Source organism: Triticum dicoccoides, chromosome 2B (genome assembly GCF_002162155.2).
Source record: "Triticum dicoccoides isolate Atlit2015 ecotype Zavitan chromosome 2B, WEW_v2.0, whole genome shotgun sequence".
NCBI classification, from domain to species: Eukaryota; Viridiplantae; Streptophyta; class Magnoliopsida; order Poales; family Poaceae; genus Triticum; species Triticum dicoccoides.
Window position 1 is genome coordinate 517,432,671 of NC_041383.1, and position 21,742 is coordinate 517,454,412.

A 21,742-nucleotide genomic window follows, 5' to 3' on the forward strand; every position below is an offset into this window, starting at 1 on the left:
CACATAGTGAATACATGAACTCCTCAAACTATGGTCATCACCGAGAAGTATCCCGATTATTGTCACTTCGGGGTTGTCGGATCATAACACATAATAGGTGACTATAGACTTGCAAGATAGGATCAAGAACTCACATATATTCATGAAAACATAATAGGTTCAGATCTGAAATCATGGCACTTGGGCCCTAGTGACAAGCATTAAGCATAGCAAAGTCATAGCAACATCAATCTCAGAACATAGTTGATACTAGGGATCAAACCCTAACAAAACTAACTTGATTACATGGTAAATCTCATCCAACCCATCACCGTCCAGCAAGCCTACAATGGAATTACTTGCGCACGGCGGTGAGCATCATGAAATTGGTGATGGAAGATGGTTGATGATGACGACGGCGACGAATCCCCCTCTCCGGAGCCCCGAATGGACTCCAGATCAGCCCTCCCGAGAGAGATTACGGCTTGGCGGTGGCTCCGTATCGTAAAACGCGACAAAACTTGCTCTCTATTATTTTCTCCGGGAAACGGAATAGATGTAGTTGGAGTTGAGGTCGGTGGAGCATCAGGGGCCCACGAGACAGGGGGCGCGCCCTCCACCCTCGTGGACAGGGTGTGGACCCCCTGGCCTTGATTCTTTTGCCAGTATTTTTTATATTTTATCTCCGTGGATTTTCAGGTCATTCCAAGAACTTTTGTTTTCTGCACAATAAACAACACCATGGCAGTTCTGCTGAAAACAGCGTCAGTTCTGGTTAGTTTCATTCAAATCATGCAAATTAGAGTCCAAAACAAGGACAAAAGTGTTTGGAAAAGTAGACACGTTGGAGACGTATCAAACATCGCTCAAGAGATTGTTCCTGTGTGGAACCGACGCTTGTTACCTTTGAGGACTATGTATCCTCCAGAAGGTTAGGCGTCATGGTTTGAGCATCCAAGAGGAATTGTGGATTGCTGAGTGACCAAGTATGTGAAGGTTTGGAAGTCACCTATGAAGACTTACCACTACTGTTGGGCAAGGTCTGTGTGATCTCAGCTCAAGGAGAATACGATGAGGACTGTGTGTCCCCGAGTTTAAATACTTGGCCGCTCCAACCAGACATACAACTGTCACAACAGTTGGAACTGGTCTACCAAATCATTGTCTTCACCAAGCCTACTGGTTCTATTTCCTCAACCCTTTCATTTCCTCATTTATGTGTTGATGAACCTGATCATTACTGTTTGAAGACTGTGACTGAAGACTTTCTCTATTTCCTCAGTCCTATTTCTTGAGTCAACTTGTCTTCATCGTGCTTATCCTGTGTTTACGCTTTCTGTACTCTGTGTTTATCTTTCATCATGATGACTATGTTGTTGCTCTATTAACCTTATACCTGAGTACTTATTTCGCTACAAGTAGTTCTTCGCTTAGGAATTTCCCGACCCTGAAATTCCTCAGTCAAGAATTCATAAAAATCGCCTATTCACCCCCCTCTAGTCGACGTAGCACACTTTCAATTGGTATCAGAGAAAGGTACTCCCTTGTTCTGTCTGATTTTGGTTTAACCGCCTGGAGTTTTAGTTATCTCGACTGCAGGTATGATCAAGTTCTCGACTGGATGTCCTACCTTTGATGGGATGGACTACCCCTACTCGAAGAACAAGATGCATATGCATCTTGAGGCAATTGATAACGATCTCTAGTATGTTGTGGAAAATGGCGTTCCCTCGGTCACTACGTCTGTGAATGATGCTAATGTGAAGAGATTCAAGCAACTCGATTCTCAAGTGAAGAATACCATATGTGGCCATCTGAGCAAAGGACAGTACGGCAGAGTGAGTCCCTTGGAAACTGCCAAGCTGATTTGGGGCAGGTTGTTAAAGGTCAACGAAGGAGTCTCAACTCAACGTGACTCCCGAGTTGATGTTCTTCGCAATCTCTTCAACCACTTCAAAAGACTCGACAACGAAAATGTTCAGCAAAGCTGCGATCGCCTCACTGACATCTCAAATGAGCTTCAAGCACTTGGTGCCACTGACATCACCAACCATGAGGTGGTGAAGAAATTGTTGATATCACTTGATTCTTCATTCGACACCATTGCACTGATGATTCAAGAGCGAGATGATTATAAGTCACTTGATCTCTCTGATATCCTCGAGAGGTTAAATACTCATGAGTTCTAGCTTGCTGAGAAGAGAGATCTCTATGGACCGAGCTACGAAAGATCACATGCACAGAAGGCCAAGGCAGTATCGGAGTCTGAAGCTAAAGACTACCGTAGCAGCCTTGGTGATCCTAAAGAATTGAGCCAGGAGATAGCAATGCTCGTGAGGAAATTCCAGAAGTTATCTCGCTGCGGTCGTTTTGGAAAGTCATCAAGAAATGATGATTCCTCGTCTCGTGACTACAAAAAGAGAACTTACCACAAATGCAAGAAACCTGGTCACTATATGTCTGATTGTCCTCTGTGGGAAAAGGAATCAAAGAAGAAGAAGTACAAAGATGACGATTCTGATGACTCAAAGAAGAAGAAGAAATCTTCAAAGTCTTCATCATCAAAATCCTCAAAGTCTTCATCTCACAAGAAGAGCAGTTCCAAGAAGGCCCGGGCATTCATTGGCAAGGAAATGGACTCTGAAGCATAATCTGAAGATAATGTGGAAGAGGAGGAATCTAAGGAATCATACTCGGGTGTGGCTAGCCTAGCTTTTGCTACTGCTTACATCAGCAAGTCCATCTTCAACACTCAAGAAAATGACCTCCCCAACTCTGGTAACAAGAGCGCCGATGACAATGCTCCCACCTACCGCTTTATGGCAAAAGGTTCCAAGGTACTCAACCATTCCCCCTCTGACTCTAGTGAGGAAGAATCTGATGACAATCTCAAGCCTAGCTACTCGAAAATTGCTAAAATTGTTGTTAAACAACAGAAGGCTTTAGAAAAGATTCAAAATCAACTAGACAGAAGCAATGACCTGTTGGGTGAGGAATTGAATCAAACCAAGACTCTAACAGATAATCATCAGATACTTCAAACAAAGTTCGACAACCTTCAAAATCATCATAACACTCTCTTAACTGATCATGAGAAGCTTTCTTATGAATTTCTTCAGAGAAAGCAAGATCTTGAGAAGTTAAAAGCGAATTATGAAGATCTTCAGAAGGAAAATGATTCATTGCTTGCTCAACTGACCAGTTCCGCTCAGGAAGAATTTATTCCACCATGTATGAAATGCATTGAGCGTGAATCTACTAATTCATCACCTGAATGTTCAAATGCTTCTATTGCTGCAAATTCTTCAACTGTCTGTATGGTCACAAATTCCTCATCTAAGGATACCACTTGTATCACTGACGATAATGCAAGGCTGAAGGAATTGTATATGATACGCATTTACAAAAGCCTCAAAGGGCATCAGACTCTATGAGATGTGCTCAAAAAGCAGATCTTGAATAGGAACCCTAGGAAAGAGGATATTGCCTTTAAGAGGAAACTCAATGCTGATGGGACCTACTGGAAACCTAAGCAGTATCCCAAAACCTCATGGGTTGCTGTGAAAGGACCTCCTATAGATCCATGCACTTTATCTGGCTTTACCTCTAATTCTTCATATTCCTCTGATGAGTCATTTGCCTCCAACTATAAATTGTTCAAGAATCAGAATGGTGAAGTATTTGCTCGATATGTTGGAACTAACTGCAGGAACGGTCTCCCTATGAAGAAAATCTGGGTTCGTAAAAAGTGCCATGAAAATCTTCAGGTGAATGTCATCATGACACCACCCATGAAGAATAGGAACCCCAAATCAAATTCTTCATATGGATCAAAATCTTCATATGGATCCAAGTCGTCATATGGACCAAATTCCTCACATGGATCAAAATCCTCATATGAACATCATCATGCTAACACTTTTGTTTCGCAGGGAAAGTCTAAGGGCCATGAATATGTGCATTATTCTTAAAACCATTATGTTCATAATTCCTCGAAGAATTTCTCTGCTTATTCATATGCTTATCCTAACCACTCTTCTATGGAACGAAGTGCACTGGCTTCTATGCCATCTTTTTCTTATGGAGCTCGCAGAATGATGAACTCTTTGCCACCCCTCCAGATGTGGGTGGTGAAGAAGAAGAACTAATCTCTTATGCAGGGTCAGGTCTCCAGACGAACTTGATCGTCTGAAGAAATTACTGGAGACCTGAATGTGCTTGAAAGGACACAAGCTAATCATGAATAAATGAATCATTCATTTCTCACATCCTCATACTGCTATATCTGTTACTGTTGATGAAATTGATATCATATTCTTCACCGATGAAGTATATGGGTTCGTAAGTTGCACTAATTCATCTGCAGGATGATCAGCCCAAAGCTGCTGAGTGGGTGTACAAATCACATGACTGGTGACAGGAACTTGTTGATGGACAATGATTTGTCACCATCTCATCTGAAGCATATCACCTACGCTGACAAAGGCAAAAGCAAGTTATTGGGTCTAGGAAAGGTTGCAATCTCAAAGGATAGACACATGGACAAAGTCATGCTTGTCGAGTCCTTAGGATTCAACCTCATGTCTGTCTTAATTCATTGTGATCTTGATATGGTTGTTGTCTTTGGCAAATATCATTGCCTTGTGCTAATGGAATCTGACAACTCCAAAGTCTTCGAAGGCTTTAGGAAAGGAGACTTGTATATTGTTGATTTCTCTGCATGACCACAGCCTGCTACATGTCTACTTGCAAAAGCTTCAGAATGCTGGCTATGGCATCGATGACTTGGTCGTGCTGGGATGAGGAACTTGCATACACTCGCAAAGAAGAAGCTTGTCATTGGCATTGTGGGTGTCAAATTCCTCATAGATCATCTTTGTGGGGCTTGTGTGGATGGAAAGATCACCAGAGCCAAGCATCCCTCGAAGACTATCATGACCACTTCTCGTCCCTTTGAATTACTTCATATGGGTCTCTTTGGCCCTACTCATTATGCCATGTTCTCTAGTTCTGCATCATTATATGGCTTTGTCATAGTTGATGACTATTCTCGTTACACATGGGTGCATATCATCACTTACAAAAATGAAGTGCAGGAAGTCTTCACATGATTTTCCTCAAGGGCTTCTACTAACTTCGGTGTGAATATCAAGCATATCAGGAGTGATAATGGAACCGAGTTCAAGAACACTGGCCTCGATGAATATCTTGATATACTTGGTATTACTCAGGAGTTATCTGCGCCTTATACTCCTCAGCAGAATGGCATCATGGAGCGCAAGAACAGAACTCTTGTTGAGATGGCTCGCACTATGCTTGATGAATACAAGACACCTCAGCACTTTTGGCCTGAAGAAGTTGATACTACGTGTCGCATCATCAACAAGGTATATCATCACAAATTCTTCAAAAAGACCTCATACGAACTCCACATTGACAAGAAACCGAATGTAAGTTATTTCAAAGTCTTCGGTGCTAAATGCTAGATTAGAGATCCTCAGCATCACTCTAAATTTGCACCGAAAGCACATGAGGGTTTTATGCTTGGTTACGGAAAGGACTCACACACCTACAGAGTCTTCAACATCAATCATCACAAGATTGTTGAAACTGTAGATGTGTGGTTCGATGAAACTAATGGCTCACAAGGAGAGCACCTACCTCCTGTGCTAGATGAAATGTCGCCTGAGGAATCCGTCAAGTTCAAAGCTACTGAGGATATCATCCCTACCGAAGAATCTGTTGAAGAAGTCATTCCAGATCGTGAAGAGAATCACGCTGGTGCTGCTGAAGAAACTGGTCCTGAAGAAATTGCTGGGCCTAAGCGAAGTCGTCAACCCGCACATGCTCGCATAGCGAACGAAGTGCAAATCGAGAAGATCATCGATGACATCCGAGCACCAGGTCCTCTCACGCGCTCGGCATTTTGTGTTTGTTTCTATCACAGAGCCCACTAAAGTTGATGAAGCATTCATGGAATCTGAGTGGATTCAAGCCATGCAAGATGAATTGCATCAATTCGAGCTCAACAATGTGTGGGAGCTTGTCAAGCGACTAGACCCATGCAAGCACAATATCGTCGGTACCAAATGGATCTACCACAACAAACAAGCTGAAAATGGCATCATGGTGAGGAATAAGGCTCATCTTGTAGCTCAAGGCTACACACAAGTTAAAGGAATTGATTTTGATAAAACTTTTGCACCTGTTGCTAGACTTGAGGCCATTCGCATATTGCTTGCTTACGCTAACCGTCATAATATCATCTTACATCAAATGGATGTGAAAAGTGCATTCCTCAATGGTAAGCTTGAGGAAGAAGTATATGTTTCTCAACCACCAGGTTTTGAGGATGCAAAATTTCCAGATCACGTCTACAGACTCAACAAGTCCCTCTATGGCCTCAAGCAAGCACCTCAGGCGTGGTATGACACACTGAAGGAATTCCTCATGAAGAAAGGCTTCAAACCTGGTTCACTTGACCCAACTCTTTTCACCAATACATATGATGATGAATTATTCGTGTGCCAAATATATGTTGATGATATTATCATTGGTTGAACTAACCAACGTTATAGTGATGAATTTGCCTATATGATGAGTGAAGAATATCAATTTTCTATGATGGGAGAATTGAAATTCTTCTTAGGTCTTCAAATTCGTCAACAATACAATGGAATATTTATATCTCAAGAGAAATACCTCAAGGATGTGTTGAGGAAATTCGGCATGCAAGATTGCAAAGGCGTCAAAATCCCTATGCCCACAAATGACCATCTCTTCACTAATGTAAATGGTAAAGACTTTGATCAAAAGGTATACCCGCTCCATGATTGTCTCCTTATTGTACCTATGTGCATCTAGGCCGGATATTATGCTTAGTGTTTGCATGTGTACCCGATTTCAAGCTACACCGGAGGAATCACACCATAAGGCTATGAAGCATATTCTTGGATATCTAGCTCACACACCAACACTTGGATTATGGTATCCCAAGGGCTCTTCCTTTGATCTCATTAGATATTCAGACTCTGACTATGCTGGTGATCGGGTGGACCGCAAGTCAACATCAGGCACATGTCATTTCCTCAGACGATCCTTGGTATGTTGGTCCTCAAAGAAGCAGAACTGTGTATCACTCTCCACTTCAGAAGCTGAGTGCATTGCTGCTGGATCTTGCTGTGCTCAATTGCTATGGATGAAGCAACCCTCAAGGACTATGGCATCAATGTGAAGAATGTGCCACTCTACTGCGACAATGAGAGTGCTATCAAGATTGCTCACAACCCAGTTCAGCACTCGAAGACAAAGCACATCTAGATTTGTCATCATTTTCTTTGTGACCATGTGTTGAAGGGCGACATCTCCATCGACCATGCAAATACTGAAGACCAGCTGGCCGATATCTTCACAAAGCCCTTATATGAGAAGATATTTATCAAGTTGCGGTGTGAGCTAAATATCCTAGAATCTTCGAATGTTCTTTGAACAGGACACACATCCTAACACTTATGCTAACTTGATGACTTAGATGTGCAACACACGAAGTAACGTTTTCTTCAACCAATGAAGACTAACCCTCTATGTGTGAAGAGACTAATGAAGAAATTGATTCTCAGAACCCTACGAGAGTTGTACGTGGTGTTTGAAATCATCATTCTTATACGGTGGGATACGCCACCAAACCAAAGTTGAAAATCTTCAATTTGAATTTTTCTTCTTTTTTGAAATTCCTCAGTTTTTCAAATTCTTCAACTTTGCAATGTATTCACTCTTTCCGTCGTTGTTCTTCATTAACTATATATATATATATATATATATATATATATATATATATGAGTTTATGTCCTCTACAGCATTCACTTATTGCTAATTCTTCAAGTTGATTTTTTCTACTAAGTGAATGTGATCGGACCCTTATCCCCCTCTATGCTAAACTCCACCCAGTCTGTTCATAAACTCTTCATGTGCGTTCTATTTGAAACTTGTTCAAATTCTTCGCTATGTCCTTGTCAGCTGAAGAAATTGCGAATGACACATTAAAATATTCTTATCTGAATTTTGGGCTTTTGCCACTCAAACCATTACACATCCCACGACAAACTTATCTATTCACCCATGATCTCACATGATCGCCACCTCTCAGTACATGGGTGACACATGTCACGCGAATGAGAAGGGTCAGGGGCACGTTCCTCCAATTTCCTCGGACGAGCGGTTTTTCACCTAAGCTATAAATACCCCCTCCCCACCTCATTTTGTTTTTTACTCCGCTCGACCTCACTCCCTCACTCGAGCTCTCAACACCTAGCGCCGATGCTATTTCCATCGTTTCCAGTCAGGAAGAGCTTCACTGCCTCGACCTCGTCACCGTCGTACTCGCGCCGACCACGAATATCTTCTCTCTGCCGCTGTCGTAGATGTCTTCCACTGCCAAGTTAGAGCATGGAAGATCTAAGCTGACGAACTTCTCAATCTACACCTCCAGTTCATCGTGTTCTTCATCAAGGGTAATTAAAAGTTACTTTTACTTCCTTTATTAGTACTTATAATTTTCATCAAATCTTCAAAAGGTGTTTATTCTTCAACTTCCACAATCTAAACACCTTGCACAATATTATGCTCTTGATCTGTTTCTCTAAGTGACGTTTTTCTTCATGATTCTTCAATTGTGTGAATCTTACAATCCGCACAACTCTGGAACCTAAGTCAAAGAACCCTTAGTGAAATTCTTCAAGACACAACTGGTCAATTTCCTCAAAGTTGTTCAGTTTTACAAAAACTTTTGAGAACACATATGACCTCTCCAAAATTCTTTGCACCTATACTCTGTTCATAGGTACACATGTCAGCTGCTGAATCACTAGGTTCTCATCAACTTAATTCATTTGTAGCGTTCCTCAAAGAAAAGCTGCATACTTCCTCTGAGAACTCTATTGTTCAAATTCCTCAGCTGAAGAAAATGGCAGATGGTAAAAGGCCATAGAAAGGAGGAAAGAAGCTTGAAGTCAATACAACATTTGAGATCCCTGCTAACATCTATGCAGGGTATTGCACGCCTGATGAGGCAACTCACGGGAAGGAGACTAAAAACTAGCGCAAAGTGTGCATCCAGAGGATTGAACGAACATGGGCACGAGAATGGAGGGCGTACAGATATGTCACTCCTAAATATATGAAGAAATTCGCTCTTCACCCTCCATGCTCAAGACCTCCATTGGCTCCTGGCCAAAGAGCTGATACAACAAGCCTTAAACATGGTGAGGATTATGCTGACGAATGGGCTAGGCGGCAAGCTAAGTTGGCCAAGCAGGCCAAAGAAGCAGTGAAGAAATTCAATGAAGATTCTGCTGCTCCCGCTGCTGAGGCCACCACGAGCAAGAAGGCTATGCACAAGAAGCCTACTCTAAAACCAATTTCCTCAGCAATGCCTCACAGCCAAGTTCCTCAGCAATGCCCTCACGGCCAAGCTCCTCTGTGCCATGAAGGCAAAATCCTCAAGCTGCCCTAGTTCCTCAAGCTGCACCAGTTCCTCGGGTTTCAAAACCCTCAGCTCCTCCGACAAAGTCCTCTGCACCTGTGCGTCTCGCCACGTGCCAAAGGACCACGTGCATCTCTATTGCCTCAGGAGCTTCTGCAAGTTCTTCAGTTCCTCATCTGTCTTCAAAGAGCCCAACTTTGCTAAAGACTAAGGCCACTGCAGGACGAGGCACTAGACCAAGTCCTCACAAGAAACAAGCTGCTTTTCAAGTGCCTTCTGATGATGATGAATTGGCTCATATCATCCAAGATAGACTGCAAAGGGCCTCTAGAGCCAAACGAAGTATTGTGCCTCTTCTATAGGATCCAAAGAAGATCCTGGATTTCATTGACCTTTGGCACAAAGATCCAAATACTCCTCTACCAGAGCTAAACCTCACACCTGGACAAAGTCACATGTTGATGGCGTTCATTACTGAAGAAAAATGGAAATAAGATGAAGCCAGAGTTTCTAAGAAAGCCCAGTACAAGAAGCAGCGCTATCTGAAGGATAACATTATGATGTTATCGCCTGAGCAACTCATTGCTATGCAATCTGACATCAAAAAGCTCAGTGATGAATTTGATGCCTATAAGGCTGAATGGTTGGGAGCCAAGGTCATATTCGTCAAAATGGCGAAGAAATTCACTTCAAATGTTGTTGCTCCTGCACACATTGAAGTCACTGCGGCAGAAGCATCAGCCCAGCCGACTGAAGAACATGCCAGTACCGCTGATGAAAATCAGGCTGCTGATGAAGCTGCTAGCACCAGGGCTGAAGAAATACCAGCCACTGAAGAAACTGCAAGGGCAATCACTAGTGTTCCACCTGAAGAACAAGTTAGGACAGATGAAGAAGCTGAAGCTGTGCCTGAAGAAATTGCTCCAAACAGGCCGACTGCATCTGTTATGCCTGAAGAAATTGATCCAATTCCCTCTGCTCCGCCTACACCAACACCAAGCCCAATTCTTCCTTCTGGTCTGGAAGTGAAGAAAACAAAAGCTGCGGAGAGAGCCGCTCTGAAGAAAAGGAAATCATCTATTTCCTCAGAATCTTCTGCACCCAAGAAGGCGAACATTTTGACGAGCTCTATTGAGAACCCTATCGATGATGTTCCTCTCTCAAGCATGCCATCAAAGGAACTTGTTCCTTATGGTGAAGATTATGAGATTCTTGATGAATCTGCTGAAGAAGATCCCTCTGCTGCTTCCACGGAGCAGATGGATGAAGAAATTGAAGTGGATACTATCACTTCAACTCCCCAGGTATCATCGCCAACGCCTCAGTTCACAGCTCAAGAGGCCGACATTGAAGAAATGGAAGAGGATGAGGATGTGGACATTGGCAGCACCACACCTGTGATGAACGATTATTTTTGGGACAGTCAGCACCCCAACTCTCCTCTGTTCACACCACTCCAACAAATTCCTCAGTCCCCAGCACCAACTGAAGTTCTGATGGGCTCTGAAGAAATTCATACTACCCCTTCCATTCATGAAGAGATTCCAACCACTAGTGCTGATGACCAACTGATGAAGAAATGGAGGCCCAGGCTGCTACTGAAACAGACGCTGATATTCCTTAGCCTGCGGCTCCGGAGATTGGGATTCCTGAGATTATTCTTCAACTGACTAATACTCCTCAGCCAATGCCAAAGAATCCCTTCTCCAAGACTCCAAAATTCAAGCAGCTGATGCTTTCTTCAATGAGCATGTGTTCTTCACTCACTCTAATCCATATGACTCTGCTCGTCTGAGAAGGAAGCGCTTCTGGACTGCCAGCCAAGCCAACTTCTATTCCTCAGTACTCTTCAACAAAGACAAAGTCTTCGACCATGAGCATATTCCTCATGTTGATATGGAATCACTGCCTTGATTCACACCAGTCCTCGCTGCTATTCATGATGCTGGACTACTTAACTTCTGCACGGACATCTATGATTGTAATGAAAAACTCATTCTTTAGTTGTATGCGATGTTGCACATCACTGGAAATGCAGAAGATGTGAACTCATGGGTGTTGGACTGGATGACAGAAAATACTCACTATAAGGCACCGGCCACTGAATTGCTTCGTGCCATGCCTGTCAGTCCTCCCCGAGAAGGTGCACGTCTCATCTACTCTAAAGCTGAGCCGTCTGATCACTTTATGCAAGTTCTGATGAAGACATTAAAGCCTGGTCAAGCCTCAAGGACAAAGTTCCTTGTGAAGGAATTGCAATATGTGCCAAGGATAGTATACCGCATTCTGACGAAGACTCTGAGTCCTATCAAAGGTCACGACTCAAATGATGAAGTTGTTGGCATCATGAAGAATCTGCTTTTCAACATCATGCATGGTATTCCAGTGAACTAGCATGACTTCTTCATGAGGACTTTGGAAAATGTTGCGATGTCTCCTTTTGAGTTGAAGCCTTATGCTCCTTGGATTATGAGATTCCTCAGATCAAGGTCTTCACTCAACTATAAAGCTGACACACTCAATCATGGCAGTTTCTTACCCCCTATTGAAGTCCTCAAGCGGACATTTTCCTCAACTGATGAAAAGGGCAAGGCCACTGCAATTATTGATGAGGGCAATCGTCCATTGGATGGACAGTTATGCAAAGCTGCCTCATATTCCACCAATGATGACTCTGCTACTCATGACTCTGCCGCCAATGCCTCAAAGCAAAGTCCTCAGGCCACAGCTCCAAGGGTGATGACTGATCGTGAGCTTCTCCTCAGTCTTCATCAGAAGGTGGATCACAATCATAAATGGGTCAAACGTCAGTTTGGTTCAATTCTTCACAACATGACTGCCACATATAATTCAGTGAATAAGAACCACTACTACATCAATGAAGTTTTTGATCGCACCTGGTCTGTCCTGACTCATCTCTATGGTGATGAAGACCTCAAGCAGATGGGCTTCAAGCAGGACTTCGGCTGGTCTAAGCCTCCTCTAAAGAAATTCAAGAAGGTCGAAGTTCCTCCTTTGGTGCCCGGCTCATATTCCTCATCCTGTGAGACTGATGAAAATGAAGACTTGGACGACACTGCGTCAGGCCCTACTCCAACAACCAACCCCAACAACACTGGCGCTCCTCCATCAACTTCATGATGAAATTCTTCAGGGGCGTTAGTCCTCATTTTTCGTCCCTTTTGGTCATTTGATGACAAAGGGGGAGAAATTCGAGTTAGTCTTCAAGCGGGTCTATCTTTATGGGCGTTTTTGTTAAGTCGCAACTCTCGCTCTTTTGAAGTGTTTGTTGAATGAGTTGTAAACTTAAGTACGACGATGACCTGATACTTTTGCTCTGTTTTTTTGCATGATATTTCCTCATATATGCTATGCACGCATGCTGAATTACATCGGTCACCATATTTCATCATGCATTTCAAATTCTTCATTCCATATGTTAAATATGTGTATGAATTACAAGATATAGGGGGAGATCTCCATGATTCTACTCTTCAAATGTGCTTTGCTTCAAAAGCAAATTCCTCACTATGCACATCTTCAGGGGGAGTTCTTTTATATCTTGCAATCAAATTCCTCAATATTTAGCACTTTCATTCATATGTTTATCCCCGTTGAAAACTTAACCTATATTGTCATCAATTACCAAAAAGGGGGAGATTATAAGTGCACCTAGTGCCCCTTAGTGATTTTGGTGTATTGAAGACTTATAGGTTAAGGGACTAATGTGTTTGTGAGTGTACAGAGGCTCTATAAGTCAATGATGAGTTTGATATTTATAGTGAAAGTCGACCCCTAAAAATGAATGTCTTCGACTGAAGACTTTGGTTCTCCTGAAGACTTTGAAAGTGAAGAAATTGGTGTGACCTTGAAGACTTGGATATTCATGCGAGGAATCTGAAGCGTAAAGACTTTGTTTTCGTAGTTTAATTTTCTATTTCTGGAGTCATAGGAAACACCGTACTGTTAAAGGAGGTCGAAGTAATACTAAGGAAACTAATTTCCAAGTGATGCTCATCTCAAAATCCTACACCTGCCCAAACCTTTGAGTGAAGCCATTGGAAATGTCATATCAGTTCAGTCAATTTCTTCAGTGTCAGAGATGAAGATCTTCTGGTCTCTGACGAATTTGTTCTGACTGAGGAGTTAGGAATTCCCTAGTGCAAATTGGCTATACAGTGAGGAACATGATAGCCCTAAGGAATTCGAACCTCAAATCCGACCGTTGCTGTGTCGCGCGCCAGCTGTCCCAAAATATCCTACCACCTAACGGTCATATCAGCCAAGGGCATTTATGTCCTATCATGTCGGGGTGCTCCCTAGGCTATAAATAGCCGCCCCTACAACGACTAGCTGGTTGGCTGCTCTGAGAGAAACTGACACTTGTCATTTGAGAGCATCCCATCCTCCGAGGACTTTGAGCGAAAATCATCAAGTGAGGAAAACCCAAACCTACAAACCCCAAAGTGATTGAGCATCACTGAAGAGATTGTTCCTCTGTGGAACCGACGCTTGTTACCTTTAAGGATTGTGTATCCTCCAAACGGTTAGGCGTCATGGTCTGAGCATCCAAGAGGAATTGTGGATTGCCGAGTGACCAAGTCTGTGAAGGTTTGGAAGTCACCTGTGAAGACTTACCACTATTGTTGAGGGAGGTCTCTGTGATCTTAGCTCAAGGAGAATACGATGAGGATTGTGTGTCTGGGACTGTGTTTTCTCGAGTTTAAATACTCAGCCGCTCCAACCAGACGTACAACTATCACAGCAGTTGGAACTGGACTACCAAACTTTCATTTCCTCATTTATGTGTTGATGAACCTGATCATTACTGTTTGAAGACTTTGACTGAAGACTTCTATATTTCCTCATTCCTATTTCTTCAATTAACTTGTCTTCATCCTGCTTATCCTGTGTTTACGCTTTCTGTACTCTTTGTTTGTCTTTCGTCATGATGACTATGATGTTGCTCTGTTATCCTTATACCTGAGTACTTATTCCGCTGCAAGTAGTTCTTCGCTTAGGAATTTCCTCACCCTGAAATTCCTCAGTGAAGAATTCATAAAAATCACCTATTCACCCCCCTCTAGTTGACGTAACGCACTTTCAGTTCCCTTCCCTCGTGACCTAGTCTGGGGCGGAAGCATCTGCTCTCGTGCGAGCCTCTTGCGCGTGAAAGGGGACCTCATGAGCACCATGCCTCAGGAGCTCTTACCGGACCCTGAGCCCCTCACCTCCTGGCCTTGTCCCAGGCATCACGACCTGACATACCAGAGATGGCTGAGGCTTTCTCGGGGCTGGGTCCTAGTGAAGCAGAGCATTAGGGTGAGCATGAAGAAAGGGGCAAGCCTAACGAGGAGCACTGGGATCGAACTCATTTCTGAACCGCAAAAGCATTAAATTTAAGGTGCAAGCGCCATAGTTTCTTACACTCCCTCGTGGGGCCCATGCTGTTTCGATGTAGGAGAAAGAAGAAAACAAAAGAAGGCTCCGGACAGAGACCGCCACCCTCAGGGTGCCGGCTCGGGCGATGGTCGCACCCTAGTCGGTGTCCTCGTCCTCGCTCTCGATGCTGGGAGAGCCGCCGCCGCTTCCTCTTCCGTCGGAGGGCGACGCATCGTCTTCATTGTCGTCGGGGCTGTCGCTGTCGTCGCTTTCCATGCAGCACTTCAGGCGGCAGTTGGTGACCCCGAAGATATTCATGAAGAGCGTGGCGGCCCCGTCATACTTGAAGTGGAGGACATGCCCCTCCCTCAGGCCGCCAGCGAGGGCTAACGACTTCTACCCCCGCCTCAAGAACATGAAACCGGTGGGAGTGAGATTTGATGCCACCCAGGGGGGCCTGTTGCATCAGCCGTCCAACTATAGCCACATGCCCAGGGTTGTGCGGTCCGCCATCTCCTCCGTGAAGGAGTCTGGGAGCTGGAGCCAAGTGCAGGGCTCGCGGTGCATCCCCATGATGAACTCGCGGGCTGCATCAGCGGAGTGGCTCCATGACTGGGGCGGCTAGGCGGTTGCAGCTCTCCGCCCACCCCGGCTGCGATCGCCTCGCCACCCCGGATGCAAGGATGGAGAGCAAGGTGTCGAGCCGGTGACAATGGAGATCATGGCGATTCTTTGGAGATGGAGATCAAAAGCACAACATGATGATGGCCATATCATGTCACATATTTTTATTGCACGTGATGTTTATCTTTATGCATCTTACTTTGCTTAGTACGACGGTAGCATTATAAGATGATCCCTTAACTAAATTTCAAGGTATAAGTGTTCTCCCTGAGTATGCACCGTTGCGACAGTTCATCGTGCTGAGACACCAAATGATGACCAGGTGTGATAGGCGCTACGTTCACATACAACAGGTGCAAGACAGTTTTGCACATGTGGAATACTCGGGTTAAACTTGACGAACCTAGCATGTACAGACATGGCCGCGGAACACTGGAGACCGAAAGGTAGAACGTGAATCATATAGTAGATATGATCAACATAGAGATGTTCACCATTCATGACTACTCCATCTCACGTGATGATCGGACATGGTTTAGTTGATTTGGATGACGTATCATTTAGATGATTTGAGCAATGTCTTTCTAAGTGGGAGTTCTTAAGTAATTTGATAAATTGAACTTAATTTATCATGAACTTAGTCCTGATAGCATTTGCATATCTATGTTGTAGATCATGGCCTGTTCTACCGTTCCCTTGAATTTTAACGCGTTCCTAGAGAAAGCTAAGTTGAAAGATGATGGTAGCAACTACATGGACTAGGTCCATAACTTGAGGAATATCCTCATTGTTGCATAGAACTATTTTGTCCTTGATGCACCGCTAGGTGAAAGACCTGCTACAGGAGCAGATGCTGATGGTTTGAATGCCCGGCAAGCTCGATCTAATGACTACTCGATAGTTCAGTGTGCCATGCTTTATGGCTTAGAATCGGGACTTCAAAGACCTTTTGAATGTCATGGAGCATATGAGATATTCCAAGAGTTGAATTTAATATTTCAAGCAAATGCCCGAGTTGAGAGATATTAAGTCTCCAACACGTTCTATAGCTGCAAGATGGAGGAGAACAGTTCTGCCAGTGAGCACATACTCAGAATGTCTAGATATTATAATCACTCGACTCAGCTAGGAGTTAATCTTCTAGATGATAGTGTTATTGACAGAGTTCTCCAATCACTACAACCAAGCTACAAAGGCTTCGTGATGAACTATAATATGCAAGGGATGGAGAAGACTATTCCCGAGCTCTTCGCAATGCTCAAAGCTGCGGAGGTAGAAATCAAGAAGGAGCATCAAGTGTTGATGGTTAACAAGACCACTAGTTTCAAGAAAAAGGGCAAGGGAGAGAAAGGGAACTTCAAGAAGAATGGCAAACAAGTTGCCACTCCCGGGAAGAAACCCAAAGCTGGACCTAAGCCTGAAACTTAGTGCTTCTACTACAAAGGACTGTTCACTGGAAGCGGAACTGCCCCAAGTATTTGGTGGATAAGAAAGATGGCAAAGTGAACAAAGGTATATTTGATATACATGTTATTGATGTGTACCTTACTAATGCTCGTAGTAGCGCCTGGGTATTTTATACTTGTTCAGTTGCTCATATTTGTAACTCGAGATAGGTGCTATGGATTAAATGAAGATTGGCTAAGCAAGAGGTGACAATCCACGTCGGGAATGGTTCCATGGTCGATGTGATCACCGTCGACATGCTACCTCTACATCTACCTTCAGGATTAGTTTTAGACCTGAATAATTGTTATTTGGTGCCAGCGTTGAGCATGAACATTATCTCTAGACCTTGTTTAGTGCGAGACAGTTATTCATTTAAGTCAGATAATAATGGTTGTTCTATTTGTATGAGTAATATCTTTTATGGTCATGTACCCTTGAAGAGTGGTCTATTACTTTTAAATCTCGATTGTAGTGATACGCATATTCATAATATTGATGCCAAAAGATGCAAAGTTGATAATGATAGTGCAACATATTTGTGGCACTACCATTTAGGTCATATTGGTGTAGAGCGCATGAAGAAACTCCATGTAGATGGACTTTTGGAATCACTTGATTATGAATCATTTGATACTTGCAAACCGTGCCTCATGGGCAAGATGACTAAATCTCCATTCTCCAGAACAATGGAGCGAGCCAAAGACTTACTGGAAATAATACATACTGATGTATGCGGTCCGATGAGTGTTCAGGCATGTAGTGAGTATCGTTATTTTCTAACCTTCATAGATGATTTGAGCAGATATGGATATATATCTACTTAATTAAACACAAGTCTGAAACATTTGAAAAGTTCATAGATTTTCATAAATAAGTGGAGAATCATCGTAACAAGAAAATAAAGTTTCTACAATCTGATCGTGGAGGCGAATATTTGAATACGAGTTTGGCCTTCATTTAAACAATGTGGAATAGTTTCACATTGGAACACCACAGTGTAATGGTGTGTTCGAACATTGTAACCATACTACATTAGACATGGTGCGATCTATGATGTCTCTTACCGATTTACCACTGTCATTTTGGGGTTATAGATTAGACACAGCTGGATTCACGTTAAATAGGGCACCATCTAAATCCATTGAGATGACACCGTATGAGTTTTGGTTTGGCAATAAACCTAAGCTTTCTTAAAGTTTGGGGTTGCGACACTTATGTCAAAAGGCTTCAGTCTGATAAGCTCGAACCCAAATCGGAGAAGTGCCTCTTCATAGGATACCCTAAGGAAACAATTGGGTACACCTTCTACCATAGATCCGAAGGCAAGATCTTTGTTGCCAAGAATGAAACCTTTCCAGAGAAGGAGTTTCTATCGAAAGAAGTGAGTGGGAGGAAAGTTGAACTTGATGAGGTAATTGTACCTTCTCTCAATTTGGAAAGTAGCTCATCGGAGAAATCCGTTCCCGTGATGCCTACACCAACTAGAGAGGAAGCTAATGATGATGATCATGAAACTACAGATCAAGTTACTATGGAACCTCGTAGGTTAACCACAACACGATCGACACCAGAGTGGTACGGTAATCCTATTCTGGAAGTCATGTTACTAGACTATGGCGAGCCTATGAACTATGAACAAGCTATGATGAGCCCAGATTCCGATAAATGGCTTGAGGCCACAAAATCTGAGATAGGATCCATGTATGAGAACAAAGTGTGGACTTTGGTGGATTTGCCCGATGATTGGCAACCCATAGAGAATAAATGGATCTTCAAGAAGAAGACTGATGTTGATGGTAACGTTACTATATACAAAGCTCGACTTGTCGTAAAAGGTTTTCGACTAGTTCAAGGATCTGACTACGATGAGACTTTCTCACCCGTAGCGATGCTTAAGTTGGCCTGAATCATGTTAGCAATTTCCACATTTTATGATTTTGAAATCTGGAAAGTGGAAGTCAAAACTGCATTCCTTAATGCATTTGTAAAAGAAGAGTTGTATATGATGCAACTAGAAGGTTTTGTTGATCCTAAAGGTGCTAACAAAGTGTGCAAGCTCCAACGATCCATCTATGGACTTGTGCAAGAATCTCGGAGTTGGAATATACGCTTTGATGAGGTGATCAAAGCATATGGTTTTATACAGACTTTTAGAGAAGCATGTATTTACAAGAAAGTGAGTGGGAGCTCCGTAGCATTTCTAATATTATATGTGGATGGCATATTGTTGATTGGAAATGATGTGGAATTTTTGGATAGCATAAAAGGGTACTTGAATAAAAGTTTTTTAATGAAAGACCTTAGTGAAGTTGCTTATATATTGGGCATCTAGATCTATAGAGATAGATCAAGACGCTTAATAGGACTTTCACAAAGCACATACCATGATATAGTTTTGACGAAGTTCAAAATGGATCAGTCAAAGAAAGGGTTCTTGCCTGTGTTACAAGGTGTGAAATTGAGTCAGACTCAATGCCCGACTACTGTAGAAGATAGAGAGAAAATGAAAGTCATTCCCTATGCCTCAGCCATAGGTTCTATTATGTATGCTATGCTATGTACCAGACCTGATGTGTGCCTTGCCATAAGTCTGGCAGGGAGGTACCAAAGTAATCCAGGAGTGGATCACTAGACAACAATCAAGAATATCCTGAAGTACCTAAAAAGGACCAAGGATATGTTTCTCATTTATGGAGGTGACAAAGAGCTCGTAGTAAATGGTTACGTTGATGCTAGTTTTGATACTGATCCAGATGACTCTAAGTCACAAATCGGATACGTATTTATTTTGAATGGTGGAGTTGTCAGTTGGTGCAGTTCCAATCAAAGCGTTGTGGCGGGATCTACGTGTGAAGCAGAGTACATAGCTGCTTCAGAAGCAACAAATGAAGGAGTCTGGATGAAGGAGTTCATATCCTATCTAGGTGTAATACCTAGTGCATCGGGTCCAATGACAATACTAGAGAAATTGACTTACTGAAGGAATCCAGATTTCACAAAAGAACCAAACACATCAAGAGACGCTTCAACTCCATTTGTGATCAAGTCAAGGAGGGAGACATAGAGATTTGCAAAATACACACGGATCTGAATATAGCAGACCCGTTGACTAAACCTCTTCCACGAGCAAAACATGATCGACACCAAGACTCCATGGGCGTTAGAATCATTACAATGTAATCTAGATTATTGACTCTACTGTAAGTGGGAGACTGAAGGAAATATGCCCTAGAGGCAATAATAAAGTTGTTATTTTACATTTCCTTATTTCATGATAAATGTTTATTATTCATGCTAGAATTGTATTAACCGGAAACTTGATACATGTGTGGATACGTAGACAAAATACCGTGTCCCTAGTAAGCCTCCACTAGACTAGCTCGTTGATCAAAGATGGTTAAGTTTCCTAACCATAGACATGTGTTGTCATTTGATAAACGGGATCATATCATTAGGAGATTGATGTAATGGACAAGACCCATTCATTAACTTTGCATTATGATCGTTCAGTTTTATTGCTATTGCTTTCTTCATGTCAAATATATATTCCTCCGACTATGAGATTATGCAACTCATGGATAACAGATCAATGCCATGTGTGCTATCAAACGTCACAATATAACCAGGTGATTATAAAGATGCTCTACAGGTATCACCGAAGGTGTTTCTTAGGTTGGCATAGATCGAGATTAGGAGTTGTCACTCTGAGTATCGGAGAGGTATATCTGGGCCCTCTCGGTAATACACATCATAAGAAGCCTTGCAAGCAAAGTGACTAATGAGTTAGTTGCAGGATGATGTATCATGGAACGAGTAAAGAGACTTGCCGGTAACGAGATTGAACTCGGTATGAAGATACCGATGATCGAATCTCAGGCAAGTAACATACCAATGACAAAAGGAATAATGTATGTTGTCATAACGGTTCAACCAATAAAGATCTTCATAGAATATGTGGGAGCCAATATGAGCATCCAGGTTCCGCTATTGGTTATTGACTGGAGAGGTGTCTCGGTCATGTCTACATAGTTCTTGAACCCGTAGGGTCCGCACGCTTAACATTCGATGACGATATTGTATTATATGAGTTATGTGATTTGGTGACCGAATGTTGTTCGGAGTCCCGGATGAGATCACGGAGATGACGAGGAGTCTCCAAATGGTCGAGTGGTAAAGATTCATATATAGGACGATGGTATTCGGACACCCGAAGTGTTTCGGGAAGCACCAGGTACTTATCGGGTCACTAGAAGGGGTTCCGGGCACCCCGGCAAAAGATATGGGCCTTATGGGCAAAGAGGCACTACAAAAAGAAGACACATCCGTGACATTTTGGACCGAATGAAAAAAAATTCTGTCATACATATGACACTTCTATGACAACAATTGTGACAAAACCCGGTATCATCATAGATGTGGTGGGCTCCTACTTCTATGACAAAAAATCATGACAGAAAATGGGCTTTCCGTCCTGGGCGGGCCGGAGATGCAGCTACATGACATTCGTTGGGCCGTCCATGACGAAAAAAACCATGGTAGAAGCGAGGGGGAGGAAAATTTCGGGGAGTTGCCGGTTACGGTGGGAGGTCGAGGGCCGAGCGATGCGCGTTTCTCTCGTACATGTACGTGCATGTGTGCGAGGCGTTGGCTCTAACTGAACCCGAGCGAGGCGTTGGGCTCTAACTGAACCCGAGGGATTGCACTGCAGGCTACGCGTTACTGAACCCGAGCGATAGATCGATGGCTGTTAACTGAACCCGATGGAGCGATTCCTTCGCTACTGCTGCTAACTGAAGCCGATCGATTGGATGAACAATGAGCGTTGCG